Source organism: Oncorhynchus masou, unplaced genomic scaffold, assembly GCF_036934945.1.
Source record: "Oncorhynchus masou masou isolate Uvic2021 unplaced genomic scaffold, UVic_Omas_1.1 unplaced_scaffold_1785, whole genome shotgun sequence".
In the NCBI taxonomy this organism is placed as follows: domain Eukaryota; kingdom Metazoa; phylum Chordata; class Actinopteri; order Salmoniformes; family Salmonidae; genus Oncorhynchus; species Oncorhynchus masou.
This window is the reverse complement of record NW_027008041.1, coordinates 37,322-56,679: the sequence shown is the minus strand read 5'-3', so window position 1 is coordinate 56,679 and position 19,358 is coordinate 37,322. Positions and strand designations below refer to the sequence as shown.

Genomic DNA, 19,358 nt, shown 5'->3' with positions numbered 1-19,358 from the left:
TCAGGTGAACAGTTAAACCGGTCTAAACCCCCCGTTTGTTGTATGTTTGTGTGTTGGATCATACAAATCCTCAAAGCCACGTGGCAACAAGTCTGTGATTATTACTCACAACAATGATCCCATTCCCATACAGTAGTGTCTTGACAATTTGGTGTTTTTGAATATTAAAATAAGGCCCAATTCGACTTTGGATTCGTAGGTACAATATGCAGTTATACCTCACTGTGTACCAATACAAACACACATTTTTCCATATAATAACATACATACAAAATCTTACTTACTCTAAGAGACCGATACAAATTATTCCGTAGGTGATAAGAGAACATACCGTCAACAGAACTAGGGGATTTAAACAGCAGGTTTCTAATTGTTTCCTGAAGACTAGCACCTCCTAAAAAGGACCTTTGAGTGTAGGCAGTCATGGCTGGAAAGGGTTAAAACCACAACCACGAAACAAAATGAATCAGGTAAGTGATAAAGACAGGGTTGGTGTGGAGGGTAGACGGCTGAGGGTTGCTATGGAATAAGAAAGTGATGGTACCAGCCCAGGGTTTCCCTGCATGGCAAGAGGAAACTGGTGATACGAGAGGTCGGGTTGGACGTTCGTCTGTCGGGCCCAGGTGGTGTGTAGTATGTTGACGTGAGAGGACTCGGAGGGAGGCACAAACAGAAAGGTCTGCTGGCTGGGGGGGTGGCCCACTCCCTGGCCCTCTGCAGTGGCGTCCCTCCCCCCGGCCTCCGCCCCGTAGAAGGTGTGTGGGATGGACTGGGCGGCCGAGGAGGCCCCGAACTGGGGCGGAGGAGAGTGGAACTCTCCACAGTCAGAGGAGGCCATGGAGTCACTGGAAGGTTCCGGGCTGCAGTCCTTCTGGCCCTGGTGCAGTAGCAGGCTCCCGGGAGGGAGAGGCATCTCAGGGCTGATGTAGCTGTAGAGTTCCTCAGTGACTGGCTGCAGGCGGCTGTAGGTCCCAGACCCCCCTGACTGTCCTCCTGGTCCCCCCTGTTCCTCCAGGTTGAGGTCCATGGAGCCGCGGCGAGCCCGGTACAGTCTAGAGGCCAGCACGCCAGAGTCGGCCCCAGTGGCGGCCGCTGCAGTAGCCATGTTTTGGACGTGGAACTCGAACACGCTGCCTTGCGGGGGCTCCATGACTGGGGGAGCGGACTGGGGAAGGAGGCGGAGTGCTGCAGCTGGTACCCATCGGTAGTACCCGAGGCCTGCGGGCCCAAGGTGCTCATGGGTGGCAGCTGAGGGATGGGGCTGTGGGTCAGGCGCATGTGACTCTGCATGTGGGGGTGGTAGGTCTGGGCGTAGGCCGGCTGTGGAGGGTCGTACACGGCCAGGCTGGCGGCTGCCGCAGCCTGCATCTGCTGGTGGAAGCTGATCTGGTTGATCTGGTGAGCAGTCATGGGGTAGCCCCCATAGGCCATGGCCTCGAAGTGATCCAACAACGCTGCCTGGTTCAGACTCAGCCTCCGCACAGCCTCCACCACCTCCTCCTGCTGCTCCGCCCTCACGTCCTTGTACCCGTACAGAGGGTCCTGGAGGGACTGACCTTGGAGGTGCTGGTGCATGGGCTCTCCAACCGACCCCAGCCTCGGAGCACCGTAGCCTGGCACCATGAAGAGGGATGAGGGATCCACACCCAGGTGCCCATCCACTCCTCCTCCTCCTCCACCCACGCCCAGCCCCTCCATCCCCGGGTGGTAGGGGTGCAGGCTGCTGGCGTAGCGGGGGTAGGCAGGCTGGAAGTGGCGCGTATGGGCCTCCAAGATGGACGTGCTCTTGCGGCGTTGGGCGTTGTAGGCCTTGGAGGGAGGGCAGGCAGGCGGCGGTGAGAAGGAGATGGGGCGCTCCAGAATGGAGGGGAGAAAGAGAGGCGGCGTGGGGTCCGGAAGGCCTGCTGAGGCCCAGACTCCTCCTCCACTGCTGTACTGGTGAGTCGCAGACTGCGGCTGAAGTGACATAAGATTATAGATGCATCATCTTCATGAGGGAGAGAAGCACCGTTAAATACTGTAGTATTCAGAGAGATAGAAAGAGAGAAGAGGGTGAAGAGGTATATCAAAAGAGAACAAGAGAGATAGCAGTGCTATATATTTCTGCTAATGCATGAATCCCTGCAACGGATAAAGAAAGTCAAGAACCTAGCAAAGAAACCCATGAAGAACCAGAAGATGAAGGTGCAGACAGACAGTAATAGCTTCTCGGTATGGAATTAAATGCAGATGTGGCAAAGACGACTCCCTGTAAGATCAACAGACTGCTGCTACTGTGACATTAAATGGTTAACTATAAACTGCACCTTATACACAAAACTATCTAGCATGACGAATGATGTAAGTCATTATATTACATGATGTGTATTTTGGGGGGTTTAAACCTTTGAAGCTGACAGTGAATTATGTTCATGCTAATTGAAATTGTACCTGCTGCGTAATGAAGACTTTAGTGGATTCCTGGATAAAACAGGTGACCACACCAACTACTGTACATCGATCTGAGTGAATGTGCTCTACTCAATAGTTTAGTCTACATCCATATTGTGTCTTGTGACTCCAGTAAAATGGGCTGAGATCACAAACTAAAGTGTTGTTTGAGTTGTTGTTCATATTGGGGAAGTGTAATGTAGCTAGCAGTCTGACCAGTCTCACTAGGAGGGAAGGGAAGTGTAGCTAGCAGTCTGACCAGTCTCACTAGGAGGGAAGGGAAGTGTAGCTAGCAGTCTGACCAGTCTCACTAGGAGGGAAGGGAAGTGTAGCTAGCAGTCTGACCAGTCTCACTAGGAGGGAAGGGAAGTGTAGCTAGCAGTCTGACCAGTCTCACTAGGAGGGAAGGGAAGTGTAGCTAGCAGTCTGACCAGTCTCACTAGGAGGGAAGGGAAGTGTAGCTAGCAGTCTGACCAGTCTCACTAGGAGGGAAGGGAAGTGTAGCTAGCAGTCTTACCAGTCTCACTAGGAGGGAAGGGAAGTGTAGCTAGCAGTCTGACCAGTCTCACTAGGAGGGAAGGGAAGTGTAGCTAGCAGTCTGACCAGTCTCACTAGGAGGGAAGGGAAGTGTAGTGTAGCTCGCAGTCTGACCAGTCTCACTAGGAGGGAAGGGAAGTATAGCTAGCAGTCTGACCAGTCTCACTAGGAGGGAAGGGAAGTGTAGCTAGCAGTCTGACCAGTCTCACTAGGAGGGAAGGGAAGTGTAGTGTAGCTCGCAGTCTGACCAGTCTCACTAGGAGGGAAGGGAAGTATAGCTAGCAGTCTGACCAGTCTCACTAGGAGGGAAGGGAAGTGTAGCTAGCAGTCTGACCAGTCTCACTAGGAGGGAAGGGAAGTGTAGCTAGCAGTCTGACCAGTCTCACTAGGAGGGAAGGGAAGTGTAGCTAGCAGTCTTACCAGTCTCACTAGGAGGGAAGGGAAGTGTAGCTAGCAGTCTGACCAGTCTCACTAGGAGGGAAGGGAAGTGTAGCTAGCAGGCTGACCAGTCTCACTAGGAGGGAAGGGAAGTGTAGTGTAGCTCGCAGTCTGACCAGTCTCACTAAGAGGGAAGGGAAGTGTAGCAGTCTGGCCAGTCTCACTAGAAGGGAAGTGTAGCTAGCAGTCTGACCAGTCTCACTAGGAGGGAAGGGAAGTGTAGCTAGCAGTCTGACCAGTCTCACTAGGAGGGAAGGGAAGTGTAGCTAGCAGGCTGACCAGTCTCACTAGGAGGGAAGGGAAGTGTAGTGTAGCTCGCAGTCTGACCAGTCTCACTAAGAGGGAAGGGAAGTGTAGCAGTCTGGCCAGTCTCACTAGAAGGGAAGTGTAGCTAGCAGTCTGACCAGTCTCCCAAAGAGGGAAGGGATGTGACCAGTCTCACTAGGAGGGAAGGGAAGTGTAGCTAGCAGGCTGACCAGTCTCACTAGGAGGGAAGGGAAGTGTAGTGTAGCTCGCAGTCTGACCAGTCTCACTAAGAGGGAAGGGAAGTGTAGCAGTCTGGCCAGTCTCACTAGAAGGGAAGTGTAGCTAGCAGTCTGACCAGTCTCCCAAAGAGGGAAGGGATGTGACCAGTCTCACTAGGAGGGAAGGGAAGTGTAGCTAGCAGTCTGACCAGTCTCACTAGGAGGGAAGGGAAGTGTAGCTAGCAGTCTGACCAGTCTCACTAGAAGGGTAGAGAAGTGTACTGTAGCAGCAGTCTGACCAGTCTCACTAGGAGAGTAAGGGAAGTGCCAGGCAGTCTGTATTTAATGTGAGCACAGGGCGCCTGGCGAGAGGCCCGAAGCGAAGAACAGCAGGGTTCACTCACAGGTATCTGAAAGTGGATTAAAGATGAACACACAATAATCTGATGTTTTGTTCTCTATTTGTTATGTCTCTCTATATGTCTCCACTGTTTTGTTCCCTGTCTCTCCTTGTTTCAGATACCCATAGACAGCCCTACTGAGCTCCGGTCCCAGCTCCACCAGACTACAACCTGGTTCACACCACTCTGTGGCCAGAGATGCTCTAACATACAGGGCTGACAAACACCGCCGGGAGGCTGGCTCGGCGTTGTTGCCGTGGGCGAGGCGGGGTGGAATGCAGGGGCAGGACACTCTCCAGGGCCTTGGAGAGCCGGCCCGCAAACGTGTCACCGTCTTCCGACCCCCGGCAGGGGGAGTGGGGGGCGGAGAGCACCGGAGGAGGGGTGGAGGGCCGGTTGGGAAGGCAGGACAGAGCAGGAGGGGTGGAGGAAAAGTAGGGGACGCAAACGGACATGCTACGGCCGCGGTGGCGGGGAGGTGGTGAGACAGGCTGCAGGCGGAAGGGAGGAGGGAAGGACAATTAACCACAGAATGGATGGAACACAGGTGAAATAAACACAGGTGAACTAAACACAGGTGAACTAAACACAGGTGAGCTAAACACAGGTGAACTAAACACAGGTGAACTAAACACAGGTGGGCTAAACACAGGTGGGCTAAACACAGGTGGGCTAAACACAGGTGGGCTAAACACAGGTGAAGAGAGGTGACAAACAGAGCTGAAAGATCTAAATATCTGATAACACGGGACACGATAAACACTATGGAATAAAGACACATGGCATTAGAAGACGGGAGTATGAAGGTTAGAAAGAGGTTTTAAAAAAATCCGGCAAGAGCATATTGGGCACAGAAAGAGGTTAGATAAGAGGTAAGTAATACTGATTAAAAGGAAAAGTAATCTATAATCTCAAATTAGAGATGTGAGTACTAGAGCCATTTCTAGGCCATCTAAAGTGTTTATTAACAAGCTAGAATCTAATCTATTTCTTGCGGCTTTGTTCAAAATGAAAACACTACCTGAATAAGAACCATTCAATGTAGTATTATTGCACTACTATCTAGGGCATTTAAGAAGATATTCTACCCTCTGACCAATCCCAGTGTCCTTGTCCAAAACGGCACCCTATTCCCTATATAGATCTAGGCTCCTGGTCAGACGTAGTGCACTATATAGGGGATAGGGTGCCATTTCAGACGCAGACAGTGTTCTAAATCATAGTGTGGCTGAAAGGAAAATCACTGCCACAGACTATGTTCTGCTCTGCTGCAGGAAACTAAATATAGCGAGGTAGCCAGCTGCCTGGCAGGGGACTTGGCAATGCCAGTGCACCAGAGGTGCAGTCTGCTCTGTCTGTACAATGATTCACAGACACATTCACCTTGCTGATTCTACACAATGGCCTAAAAAGAAATCAATGTTCCGCCAAGAGTGGTCAGGGAACAGTTGATTTGGGGGTTGATGAAGCTATTCCTTATTCATCCCACAGTAGCTCTACAATGTTGCATTTAGATTTGATCTGTGCCTAGTCAATTCTTCTGTTTATACAGTCTAGTGAAGCCTACTGGTTACAGTCTAGTGAAGCCTACTGGTTACAGTCTAGTGAAGCCTACTGGTTACAGTCTAGTGAAGCCTACTGGTTACAGTCTAGTGAAGCCTACTGGTTACAGTAGACACAGGTGAGCTAAACACAGGTGGGCTAAACACAGGTGGGCTAAACACAGGTGAGCTAAACACAGGTGGGCTAAACACAGGTGGGCTAAACACAGGTGGGCTAAACACAGGTGGGCTAAACACAGGTGGGCTAAACACAGGTGAGCTAAACACAGGTGAGCTAAACACAGGTGAGCTAAACAGTCTAGTGAAGCCTACTGGTTACAGTCTAGTGAAGCCTACTGGTTCCAGTCTAGTGAAGCCTACTGGTTACAGTCTAGTGAAGCCTACGGGTTACAGTCTAGTGAAGCCTACGGGTTACAGTCTAGTGAAGCCTACGGGTTACAGTCTAGTGAAGCCTACTGGTTACAGTCTAGTGAAGCCTACTGGTTACAGTCTAGTGAAGCCTACGGGTTACAGTCTAGTGAAGCCTACGGGTTACAGTCTAGTGAAGCCTACTGGTTACAGTCTAGTGAAGCCTACGGGTTACAGTCTAGTGAAGCCTACGGGTTACAGTCTAGTGAAGCCTACGGGTTACAGTCTAGTGAAGCCTACTGGTTACAGTCTAGTGAAGCCTACTGGTTATAGTCTAGTGAAGCCTACTGGTTACAGGTTATAGTCTAGTGAAGCCTACTGGTTACTGGTTATAGTCTAGTGAAGCCTACTGGTTACTGGTTATAGTCTTATGAAGCCTACTGGTTACTGGTTATAGTCTAGTGAAGCCTACTGGTTACTGGTTATAGTCTAGTGAAGCCTACTGGTTATTGTGCCTCTGGCTATAAGATAGCAGAGGATACTATATAGTCAAGAGATGAAGGGCTATGAACTCATTCTCAAAGTAAATCACAGCTTTGTTGATGGAACCTTCCAGAACTGAATTCTGTTGCAGCCCAGGAATAATAGCTGGTAGAACTCGTGAAAACATTGTTTACATCCAATGAGATGTTTAACAGGTCAACATAGTACAGCGGTTAAAAGGGATTTACTAAAAAGAAGTGATGTGATTTTTATCACACTGGGAACCATAACATTTGATGATAACACACAAATAAACTGACAAAGAGGAAGACATAAAATAATCTCAAATGACACAAAACTTAAAACCCAACAGTGGTGGAGCAGACTGCATAGACACACCAATCAATCCCATCTTTCAGTACGAAATACACAACACAAATGGACTGCAAAATATGAAGTCCACAAGCCTTTTTCAGTTTGGATTTTATTGATATACAGCTGTGTTTTTGCTTATTCAGATGTAAAAATAGCAGCAGCTTGGCATCGAGGTCAAATATGTCATTTAGGACTAATGGCAATATCATTTTAACACTTCTACCACTATCGTTCAGCAGATTGATTCTTTGTAAAGTAATGGCACTTGATGGTCAAATAAAACCAAACAATGGTAGAATGATTGCAGAATTTAAAGTGGCTGTGGTTGTCATGCCCAATAACTTTTTATGCAAGCTTAACAAAGACTACACACACACACACACACGGTGGAATTAATGTGTAATCCATGTTGAATGCAAACAATTCTTGATAAGCTTGAACAGCTTGGAAATCTCAGTCTAACATATGCCATCGGGTGTATGGTTTGTGGTGACAGCTCCATAGCTTTAGGAAGGTGAGCTATAATTCACTGACACTATGGAGATGGCTGAGTCGGCTGCAGTAACAAGGCTTGTGATTCAGTGTGTCTGACACTGATGAGTGATGGCTGGCTGAGGTGACTGCCCAGTGTGCCAGACAGAGAGCCTAAAAACACCAGCATGGCACCTCGAAAATAAACCGTATGGGATTGATGGAGGCCCTGACAGCTTGCACAGCTAACTGCCTAATATCTATACAAACAACACAAATAATGGGAAATACAAACATGAGTACTATGAATCATATGTACCATAAATGATTGGTTGGGATTGGGGGTGATGGGTTGGGGGAGGGGGGACGGGGTACTGTACTAGAACGAGATGCATGGTATAACTGAGGATGCAGCAATGTGGAAGGTATGAGGGAAAAAGGGAATCAAACACAAAGCATGGAGTTTGTTTACTTCTGAGTGACTTTGGTTTCTCCAACATGCATCGTTCTGTTCAGAAACGCTAATCAAACCAACTGACATTGGGCAAAACAACAGTTCAATTCATTAAAACAAAAGAAAATGTAGAAGACACAACTGACCAAACTGTACTCCTGGAACTAAAACACACAGAGTAACTGATTTCAGACACTTGCAGCTGTTCTCACTTTTGGCAGATTAAAGGCTAGTTAATTCTGGTACTTACCTGTAAGTCACTGAAGACCCAAGAGCATGACTGGGGCTTCTAACCTATGGGATGGTCTTCATATACTCTATCCTAAACCCTTTAGGGTGGTGTTAATTAGACATCTGTCTAAACCCTTTAGGATGGTGTTAATTAGACATCTGTCTAAACCCTTTAGGATGGTGTTAATTAGACATCTGTCTAAACCCTTTAGGATGGTGTTAATTAGACATCTGTCTAAACCCTTTAGGGTGGTGTTAGACATCTGTCTAAACCCTTTAGGGTGGTGTTAATTAGACATCTGTCTAAACCCTTTAGGGTGGTGTTAATTAGACATCTGTCTAAACCCTTTAGGATGGTGTTACATGGGTTCTAGAAATCTGTTTTAGACTTGACCTTTAGGCGAGGCCGTGGGGTTAAGCTCTTTTAGTGGAGACAGACTGTCTAAACCCTTTAGGAAGGGCAGCTCATTTGTGACTAGGCTATACATTTTGGGTGTAGATTAACATATTGGTTTGTCCTTCCTTAATTTGTGTGTTTTGGGCATCTGATCAAACCCTTGTCTTGTGTGACTGTTGGATTGGGATTCCTTTGTGTTTTGGGCGTAGCTCAATCGTCTTGTGTGACTATTGGTTTGGGATTCCTTTATTTGTGTGTTTTGGACGGAGCTCAACCATTGTCTTGTGTGACTATTGGTTTGGGATTCCTTTATTTGTGTGTTTTGGGCGTAGATCAACCTTGTCTTGTGTGACTATTGGTTTGGGATTCATTTGTGTGTTTTGGGCGTAGCTCAATCGTCTTGTGTGACTATTGGTTTGGGATTCCTTTATTTGTGTGTTTTGGGCATTGTCTTGTGTGACTATTGGTTTGGGATTCCTTTATTTGTGTGTTTTGGGCGTAGATCAACCGTTGTCTTGTGTGACTATTGGTTTGGGATTCCTTTGTGTGTTTTGGACGTAGCTCAATCGTCTTGTGTGACTATTGGTTTGGGATTCCTTTATTTGTGTGTTTTGGGCGTAGACAACCATTGTCTTGTGTGACTATTGGTTTGGGATTCCTTTATTTGTGTGTTTTGGGCGTAGATCAACAGTTGTCTTGTGTGACTATTGGTTTGGGATTCCTTTGTGTGTTTTGGGCGTAGCTCAATCGTCTTGTGTGACTATTGGATTGGGATTCCTTTGTGTGTTTTGGGCGTAGCTCAATCGTCTTGTGTGACTATTAGTTTGGGATTCCTTTATTTGTGTGTTTTGGGTGGAGCTCAACCATTGTCTTGTGTGACTATTGGTTTGGGATTCCTTTATTTGTGTGTTTTGGGCGTAGATCAACCGTTGTCTTGTGTGACTATTGGTTTGGGATTCCTTTGTGTGTTTTGGGCGTAGCTCAATCGTCTTGTGTGACTATTGGTTTGGGATTCCTTTATTTGTGTGTTTTGGGCGTAGCTCAATCGTCTTGTGTGACTATTGGTTTGGGATTCCTTTATTTGTGTGTTTTGGGCGGAGCTCAACCATTGTCTTGTGTGACTATTGGTTTGGGATTCCTTTATTTGTGTGTTTTGGGCGTAGATCAACCGTTGTCTTGTGTGACTATTGGTTTGGGATTCCTTTATTTGTGTGTTTTGGGCGTAGATCAACCGTTGTCTTGTGTGACTATTGGTTTGGGATTCCTTTGTGTGTTTTGGGCGTAGCTCAATCGTCTTGTGTGACTATTGAATTGGGATTCCTTTGTGTGTTTTGGGCGTAGCTCAATCGTCTTGTGTGACTATTAGTTTGGGATTCCTTTATTTGTGTGTTTTGGGCGGAGCTCAATTGTCTTGTGTGACTGTGTTTGGGATTCCTTAAATTAGTTCATTTTTCTGGGTCTTCGGTTTCAACTTTCAATCTAAAAATGCTCTGGTATTGTTTTATGACTAAAATCTGTTCCTGTTCCTGTCCTGTTCCTTGTATTAGCTTGAGGGGAAACATGAGCATATTAAAAGACTGAATTAACAGCCAGTTTAATATTGGGCCCTATAAAAGCCCCTATTCCTCCCAATACACTGAAGAATACTGTTCCAGACATTGGTTTGGGAGTCTCTTGGCAAACAGCAAGACCATCAGCGTTACTGTTGAAAGAAGAACTGTAAAACCCGACCTCTGGTTCTCTCTAAGAATTGCCACTGAGTTTGTCATTTATTCATTACTGAATATGTGGATTAGAACGCAGCTGCTGGTCCACCACTGCGGTACCAAGAACACCGAAATGTCAAACTGAAGAACTCGTGGGACTACAGTAGGCTGATGTCAGACAGTCTCTGCTGTATTGGCAACTCCTCTTATAATTGTCATGATTAGTGTAACAATGACCATAGGAGTTGGCAAGACAGCACAAACAGATGTGGGATTATAAAGGACTACAGGACAAACCTGAGAGAGAGGGCAGCCGGGAAGGAAAAAGGTTGCTCCATTTCAAAGATTGAGAACCTCTTCATCTCATAATTACAACTACAAACTCCACTGAAATTCACTTCACTTCTACCTTTCTAAGAACTACAAAAAATATATAATAATCCCTCCGACTCGTCACTTACCATGTTCTGCTGTTGGTAGGCATTGAGCTGCTGCTGTTGTTGCTGCAGCTGGGGGGAAGGAGAGGGGGAGGGGGCCTGGGTTTGGCCGTGCTGCTGCTGGGTGGCAGGGATGTTGCTATAGGACATGTTCAGCTGGCCCAGATGGGACTCAGAGAACACGGACGAACCCTGGCCGTTGTCCACCGCTCCGTCAGCTGTAGGTGGAGGGGACAAGAACCCACACAGTGACCAGATGAGAAAGGAGGAGGGAGGGAGAGAGAGTTGGAAACACACATGCTACCGTTATATATATATATTGTATAATGGTAGTGTGTGTGTATTTATATATATGAATGAGAGCGAGAGAGAGCGAGCAAGAAACCCAGATCAAGCGAGCCATTGAGAGATATACAATATCAACTACATTGTATTCCTGATTTACAGTGCATTCGGAAAGTATTCAGACCCTTTGAATTTTTACACATTTATTTTTTTACATAACAGCCTTAATTTAAAATTGAGCAAATCATTTTCCTCCTCAATGTACACACAAAACCCCATAGTGACAAAGCAACAAAAAAAGACAAATATTACATTTACATAAGTATTCAGACCCTTTGGTAGCGATTACAGCCTCAGGTCGTCTTGGGTATGACGCTACATTATTGGCACACCTGCATTTGGGGAGTTTCTCCCATTCTTCTCTGCAGATCCTCTCAAGCTCTGTCAGGTTGAGACTTGTCCTCTCCAGAAGCCACTCCTGTATTGTCTTAAAGTGTGCTTGTGCTTAGGGTTGTTGTCCTGTTGAAAGGTGAACCTTCACCCCAGTCTGTCTTGAGCAGGTTTTCATCAAGGATCTCTCTGTACTTTGCTCCGTTCATCTTTCCCTTGATCCTGATTAGTCTCTCAGTCCCACATTCTCACAGCATGATGCTGCCACCACCATGCTTCACCGCAGGGATGGTATTGGCCAGGTGATGAACAGTGCATGGTTTCCTCCAGACCTGACGCTTGACATTCAGGCCAAAGAGTTCAATCTTGGTTTCATTAGACCAGAGAATCTTGTTTCTCATTGTCTGAGAGTCCTTTAGGTGCCTTTTTGGCAAACTCCAAGCAGGTGTCAAGTGCCTTTTGCTGAGGAGTGGCTTCCGTCTGGCCACAACCAAAAGGCCTGATTGGTGGAGTGCTGCAGAGATGGTTGTCCTTCTGGAAGGTTCTCCCATCTCCACAGAGGAACTCTGGAGCCCTGTCAGAGTGACCATCGGGTTCTTGGTCACCTCCCTGACCAAGGCCCTTCTCCCCTGATTGCTCAGTTTGGACGGGCGGCCAGCTCTAGGTCTTGGTGGTGTCAAACTTCTTCCATTTAAAAATGGAGGCCACTGATGGAGGCCACTTCCGCAGATCTGTGCCTCAACACAATCCTGTCTCAGAGCTCTATGGACAATTCCTTTGACCTTATGGCTGTTTCTTTTTCTCTGACATGCACTGTCAAATGTGGGACCTTATATAGACAGGTGTGTGTCTTTCCAAATCATGTCCAATCAATTGAATTTACCACAGGTGGACTCCGATCAAGTTGTAGAAACATCAAGGATGATCAATGGAAACAGGATGCACCCGAGCTCATAACAACGGGTCTGAATACTTATGTAAAAAGGTTTTGTTTACATTTTTTTTATATAAATGAGCAAAAATGTATAAAATCCTCTTTCACTTTGTTATAATGGGGTATTTTTTTATTTTACCTTTATTTAACCAGGCAAGTCAGTTAAGAACAAATTCTTATTTTCAATGACGGCCTAGGAACAGTGGGTTAACTGCCTGTTCAGGGGCAGAACGACAGATTTGTACCTTGTCAGCTCGGGGATTTGAACTTGCAAACTTCCGGTTACTAGTACAACGCTCTAACCACTAGGCTACCCTGCCGCTCTAACCACTAGGCTACCCTGTATTGCGGGTAGATTGATGCGATTTCTTATATATTTAATACATTTTTAAATTAAGGCTGTAACATAACAAAATCTGAAGGGGTCTGAATACTTTTCCGAATGCACTGTAAATAAATCCCATCTCTGAGTGAGACGCTGTGCCTAGTCAACATACATGACATGGAGATGTTGGCCTGTTGGTACTGCTGCTGGTCCATCTCGGGGTCCTCCTTCTCAGTCTGGGCTACAGGGGGCTGGGGGGTAACTGACTCTGCTGGGGGGATCTGAGGGCCTCCGCTGCTTGTTGGGGATACTGCTGCTTCTGATTCCTCTTCTCCAACTCCTCTCTGACCAGCTGCCTCTGTTCTCTCTTCTTTTGGATCAGAGACACTCGGTCTTTGATGGCCTTGGCCATCGTCTTGTGGTCTCCCTCGCACACATAGCCAGACTCGACCTGTTGGGACAGGAGAAGGAACAAGCATGACTAGTCCATCTGTTTTGACAGTCGCCACAACATCTCTCTCAGTGACGAGCTTCTACACCAGTACACTACTATCCAGCCACCGTTTTCATCGATGTTGCAGTTCTGTTTTTAAAATCACCAGATCAATTACTTATAACAAAAATACATGGCATCAATCGATCCACCGTCCAACAATCAACCGTACCATTTCCTGTGCCACATCTTCGGGGAAGTCCTTGTTGAGGTCGAAGGAGAACTCGATGGCTTCGTTGTCCTTGTACTTTCCCTTCAGCTTCTTGACGTCTTCAATCCTCAGCCACAGTTTGATAGCGATCATCTCCCCATCGTCCTCCTCGGCTAGCTCCACACGCACACCAGTCTCCTCCTGGAAGAACGCATGGCTCAGCAGGATCTTAATGACATATCTGTGGCAGTGGAGGAGGGATGGGGGAGAGGGAGGAGAGTGAGGGACAAGAGAGGGGGACAATATAAAGAGGAGAAGAGAGGGGGGAGAATAGAGAGAGGGGAAGAGAGAGGGAGAAGAGAGGGGGACAATAGAGAGGGGAAGAGAGAAAGGGGAAGAGAGGGGGGAGAATAGAGAGAGAAGGGAAGAGAGGGTGAGATTGATGAGAGAGTTTAGCATTAAGGTCAAAATAGGTTTTATTACATTCAATAAGTTCTGCATGGTGCATGATTAACCTATTAGCCTATTTACAGAGGACATTACACAACTCTGTGTGGGCTGGCCTAAAGGACTGCAATAGAGCTGTGTTCTGACATCCAGTACTATGGCTTAATATTCTACAATAACTACGTATATATACAATCCATAAATTATATCCCATATTAACTATGTACAGCCGTGGCCAAAAGTTTTGAGAATGACACAAATATAAATTCACAAAATTTGCTGCTTCAGTGTCTTTAGATATTTTTTGTCAGATGTTACTGAAGTATAATTACAAGCATTTCATAAGTGTCAAAGGATTTTATTGACAATTACATGAAGTTGATGCAAAGAGTCAATATTTGCAGTGTTGACCCTTCTTTTTCAAGACCTCTGCAATCCGCCCTGGCATGCTGTCAGTTAACTTCTGGGCCACATCCTGACTGATGGCGGCCCATTCTTGCATAATTAATGCTTGGAGTTCGTCAGAATTTGTGGGGTTTTGTTCGTCCACCCACCTCTTGAGGATTGACCACAAGTTCTCAGTGGGATTAAGGTCTGGGGAGTTTCCTGTGGCTCTGGTTTTGTTCCCAGAGCCACTTAGTTATCACTTTTGCCTTATGGCAAGGTGCTCCATCATGCTGGAAAAGGCACTGTTTGTCACCAAACTGTTCCTGGATGGTTGGGAGGAGCTGCTCTCGGAGGATGTGTTGGTAACAGTCTTTATTCATGGCTGTGTTCTGAGGGAGTATTGTGAGTGAGCCCACTCCCTTGGCTGAGAAGCAACCCCACACATGACTGGTCTCAGGATGCTTTACTATTGGCATGACACAGGACTGATGGTAGAACTCACCTTGTCTTCTCCAGACAGGCTTTTTTCCAGATGCCCCAAACAATGGGAAAAAGGGATTCATCAGAGAAAATGACTTTCCCCCAGTCCTCAGCAGTCCAATCCCTGTACCTTTTGCAGAATATCAGTCTGTCCCTGATGTTTTTCCTGGAGAGAAGTGGCTTCTTTGCTGCCCTTCATGACACCAGGCCATCCTCCAAAAGTCTTCGCCTCACTGTGCGTGCAGATGCACACACCTGCCTGCTGTCATTCCTGAGCAAGCTTTGTGCTGGTGGTGCCCCGATCCCGCAGCTGAATCAACTTTAGGAGACAGTCCTGGCTTGCTGGACTTTCTTGGGCGCCCTGAAGCCTTATTCATAACAATTGAACCGCTCTCCTTGAAGTTCTTGATGATCCGATAATGGGTTGATTTAGGTGCAATCTTACTGGCAGCAATATCCTTGCCTGTGAAGCCCTTTTTGTGCAAAGCAACGATGACGGCACGTGTTTCTCTGCAGGTAACCATGGTAATCAGAGGAAGAACAATGATTCCAAGCACCACCCTCCTTTTGAAGCTTCCAGTCTGTTATTCAACTCAATCAGCATGACAGAGTGATCTCCAGCCTTGTCCTCGTCAACACTCACACCTATATTAACGAGAGAATCAGTGACATGATGTCAGCTGGTCCTTTTGTGGCAGGGCTGAAATGCAGTGGAAATGTTTTTTTGGTAATTCAGTTCATTTGCATGGCAAAGAGGGACTTTGCAATTAATTGCAACTCATCTGATCACTCTTCATAACATTCTGGAGTATATGAAAATTGCCATCATACAAACTTTGTGAAAATTTATTTTGTGTCATTCAAAACTTTTGGCCACGACTGTATATTTACTATCCATAAGTTATATCCCATATTAACCTTGTATATTTACTATCAATAAATTATATCCCATAATAACCATGTATATTTACTATCAATAAATTATATCCTATAATAACCATGTATATTTACAATCCATAAATGATATCCTATAATAACTAGGTATATTTACAATCCATAATTGATATCCTATAATAACCATGAATATTTACAATCCATAAATTATATCCTATAATAACTAGGTATATTTACTATCCATAAATGATATCCTATAATAACCATGTATATTTACTATCCATGACTCAGACAAATGGCATTATTGAAGGCTCAATGTTACCTCTCAGGGCATCTTATCATGTGAGGCTCAGCTGGTAAGTGTGTCACGTTCTGACCTTAGTTCTGTGATTATATCTTTGTTTTAGTATGGTCAGGGCGTGAGTTGGGTGGGCAGTCTGTGTTTTTCTATGTTGGTTTTGAGTTCGGCCTAGTATGGTTCTCAGAGGCAGCTGTCAATTGTTGTCCCTGATTGAGAATCATACTTAGGAAGCCTTCCCTTTTGGGTTGTGAGTGTTTGGTCCACACGGTACTGTTTTCGGCTTTGTATATTCACGTCATCATTTGTTGTTTTGTTCGAGTGTTCTATTGTCTTTATTAAAAAACATTACGGGCACTTTTACCACGCTGCGTTTTGGTCCTCCGATCCTCCATATCCTTACAATGTGTGTGTAAGTGTCTCCGGATAAATGTGCATGTCTGCTCAGTTCATTATTATATTACAGTAATGTTTAATGCATGACTGAGTAGAATACATGTGCAGCACAGGGTGAGCCAGCGACAGCTAACATGGTAAACAACTACAGGAGCTCTCTCACACACACACACAAAAACATGTCAGTTCATCAATGAATGCAGTGTTTACACCCCCAGTAAGGTGATGGATCATCAGGCCTCTCTGTAAATGTAATGTAGGCCGGCTAGGCACCAACAAAACTAATCGAATCAAATATTATTTGTCACATGGTAAACAACAGGGTGTAGACTAACCGTGCAATGCTGACTGACAGGTCTTCCCAACAATGTAGAGAAAAATAGAAAGATAATAACACCAGGAATAAATACACAATGAGTAACAATGAGTTGATATGCAGGGTACGAGTAATAACGTGACTATATACACGAGGTACCAGTACTGAGTTGATGTGCTGGGGTATGAGGTAATAACTTGACTATATACACGAGGTACCAGTACTGAGTTGATATGCAGGGGCACGTACCAGTACTGAGTTGATGTGCTGGGGTATGAGGTAATAACTTGACTATATACACGAGGTACCAGTACTGAGTTGATATGCAGGGGTATGAGGTAATAACTTGACTATATACACGAGGTACCAGTACTGAGTTGATATGCTGGGGTACGGGTAATAACTTGACTATATACACAAGGTACCAGTACTGAGTTGATGTGCAATAATAACTTGACTATATACACGGGGTACCAGTACTGAGTTGATGTGCAGGGTGCGAGGTAATAACTTGACTATATACACACGAGGTACCAGTACTGAGTTGATATGCAGGGGTACCAGGTAATAACTTGACTATATACATGGGGTACCAGTACTGAGTTGATGTGCTGGGGTACGAGGTAATAACGTGACTATATACACGGGGTACCAGTAATGAGTTGATATGCTGGGGTACCAGGTAATAACTTGACTATATACACGGGGTACCAGTACTGAGTTGATGTGCAGGTGTACGAGGTAATAACTTGACTATATACACGAGGTATCAGTACTGAGTTGATGTGCAGGGGTACGAGGTAATAACTTGACTATATACGAGGTACCAGTACTGAGTTGATGTGCTGGGGTACGAGGTCATTGAGGTAGATATGTACATATAGGTAGGGATAAAATGACTAGGAAACAGGATAGATGATAAACAGTAGCAGCAGTGTATGTGGCATATGTGGTCCGGCAGGTAGCCTAGTGGTTAGTAGCATTGGACTACTAACCGAAAGGTTGCAAGATCAAATCCCAGAGCTGACAAGGTAAAAATCTGTCGTTCTGCCCCTGAACAAGGCAGTTCCTAGGCCGTCATTGAAAATAAGAATTTGTTCTTAACTGACTTGCCTAGTTAAATAAAGAGTCAAAAGAGTTGGTGCAAAAGGGCGTTGACCAAATTGCTACCTGGACTGTCTGCATGAACTATTTAGTATTCTTATGGTTTGGGGGTAGAAGGGGTCCTGTTGGTTCCAGACTTGGTGCACTGGTACCGCTTGCTGTGCAGTAGCAGAGAGAACAGTCTAGGACTTGGGTGGCTGGAGTCTGACAATTTTTAGGGCCTTCCTCTGACACGGCCTGGTATAGAGGTCCTGGATGGCAGGGAGCACTAGCCTCTGTAGTGTCTTGCAGTCGGATGCCAAGCAGTTGCCATACCAAGAGGTGATGCAGCCAGTCAAGATGCTCTCAATGGTTTAATCTGTAAAACTTTGAGGATCTGAGGGCCAATGCCAAATCTTTCCAGCCTTCTGGAGGGGAAGAGGTGTTGTCGTGCCTTCTTCACAACTGTGTTGGTGTGTGTGTACCATGTTAATTCCTTTGTGATGTGGACATTGAGGAACTTGAAGCTCTCGACCTGCTCCACTACAGCCCCGTCGATTTGGACGGGGCCGCGCTCAACCCCCGTTTACTGTCGTCCATGAACAGCTCTTTTGTCTTGCTGACATTGAGGGAAAAATGGTTGTTGTCCTGGCACCACACTGCCAGGTCATTGACCACCATTGGCTGTCTCATCGTTGTTGGTGATCAGGCCTACCACTGTCGTGTCATCAACAAATGTAATGATGGTATTGCGCGGCCACGCAGTCGTGGGTGAACAGGGAGTACAGGAGGGGACTAAGCACGTACCCTGTGTTGAGGGTTAGCGTGGCGGATGTGTTGTTGCCTTCCCTCACCACTTTTGGCGGCCCGTCAGGAAGTCAGGATCCAGTTACAGAGGGAGGTGTTCAGTCCTAATGTCCTGCGCTAGGAGGGCACTATGGTGTTGAACGCTGAGCTGTAGTCAATGAACAACACTCTCACATAGGTGTTCCTCTTATCCAGGCGGGAGAGTGCCGTGTGGAGTGCAATAGAGATTGCGTCATCTGAACATCTGTTGGGTCCGTACGCGGTGGAGAGGGTCCAGAGTGTCTGGGATGATGGTGTTGATGTGAGCCATGACTTCCACAGTATTTCATGACTACAGATGGCTACAGGGCTGCCAAGTGTCTGACATGTCACAAAGAACAGGATAAGAGAATCCCATGTCTGTTACAGGTGGCTAACACACTGTAGGCACCACTGGATCTACACAGTGAATGCTCTAATGCAGGGCTCTCCGACCCTGCGCCTGGAGAGCTACCCTCCTGTAGGTTTTCACTCCCACCCCAGTTGTAACTAACCTGACTCAGCTTATCAACAAGCTAATTATTATTAGAATCAGTTGCGCTAGATTAGGGTTGGAGAGAAAACCTACAGGACGCTAGCTCTCCAGGAACAGGGTTGGAGAGAAAACCTACAGGACGCTAGCTCTCCAGTAACAGGGTTGGAGTGAAAACCTACAGGACGCTAGCTCTCCAGGAACAGGGTTGGAGTGAAAACCTACAGGACGCTAGCTCTCCAGGAACAGGGTTCCAGGGGTTGAAAAAACCTACAGGACGCTAGCTCTCCAGGAACAGGGTTGGAGTGAAAACCTACAGGACGCTAGCTCTCCAGGAACAGGGTTGGAAAAACCTACAGGACGCTAGCTCTCCAGGAACAGGGTTGGAGTGAAAACCTACAGGACGCTAGCTCTCCAGGAACAGGGT

At 46.3% G+C, this 19,358-nt stretch overlaps 1 pseudogene; it reads right to left on the bottom strand.

Moving 5' to 3' along the window:
* The window catches only part of LOC135532244 (serine/threonine-protein kinase WNK1-like), a 34,727-nt pseudogene extending 16,421 nt beyond the window's left edge, over positions 1-18,306 (bottom strand).
* Between the last annotated feature and the right edge of the window lie 1,052 nt (positions 18,307-19,358).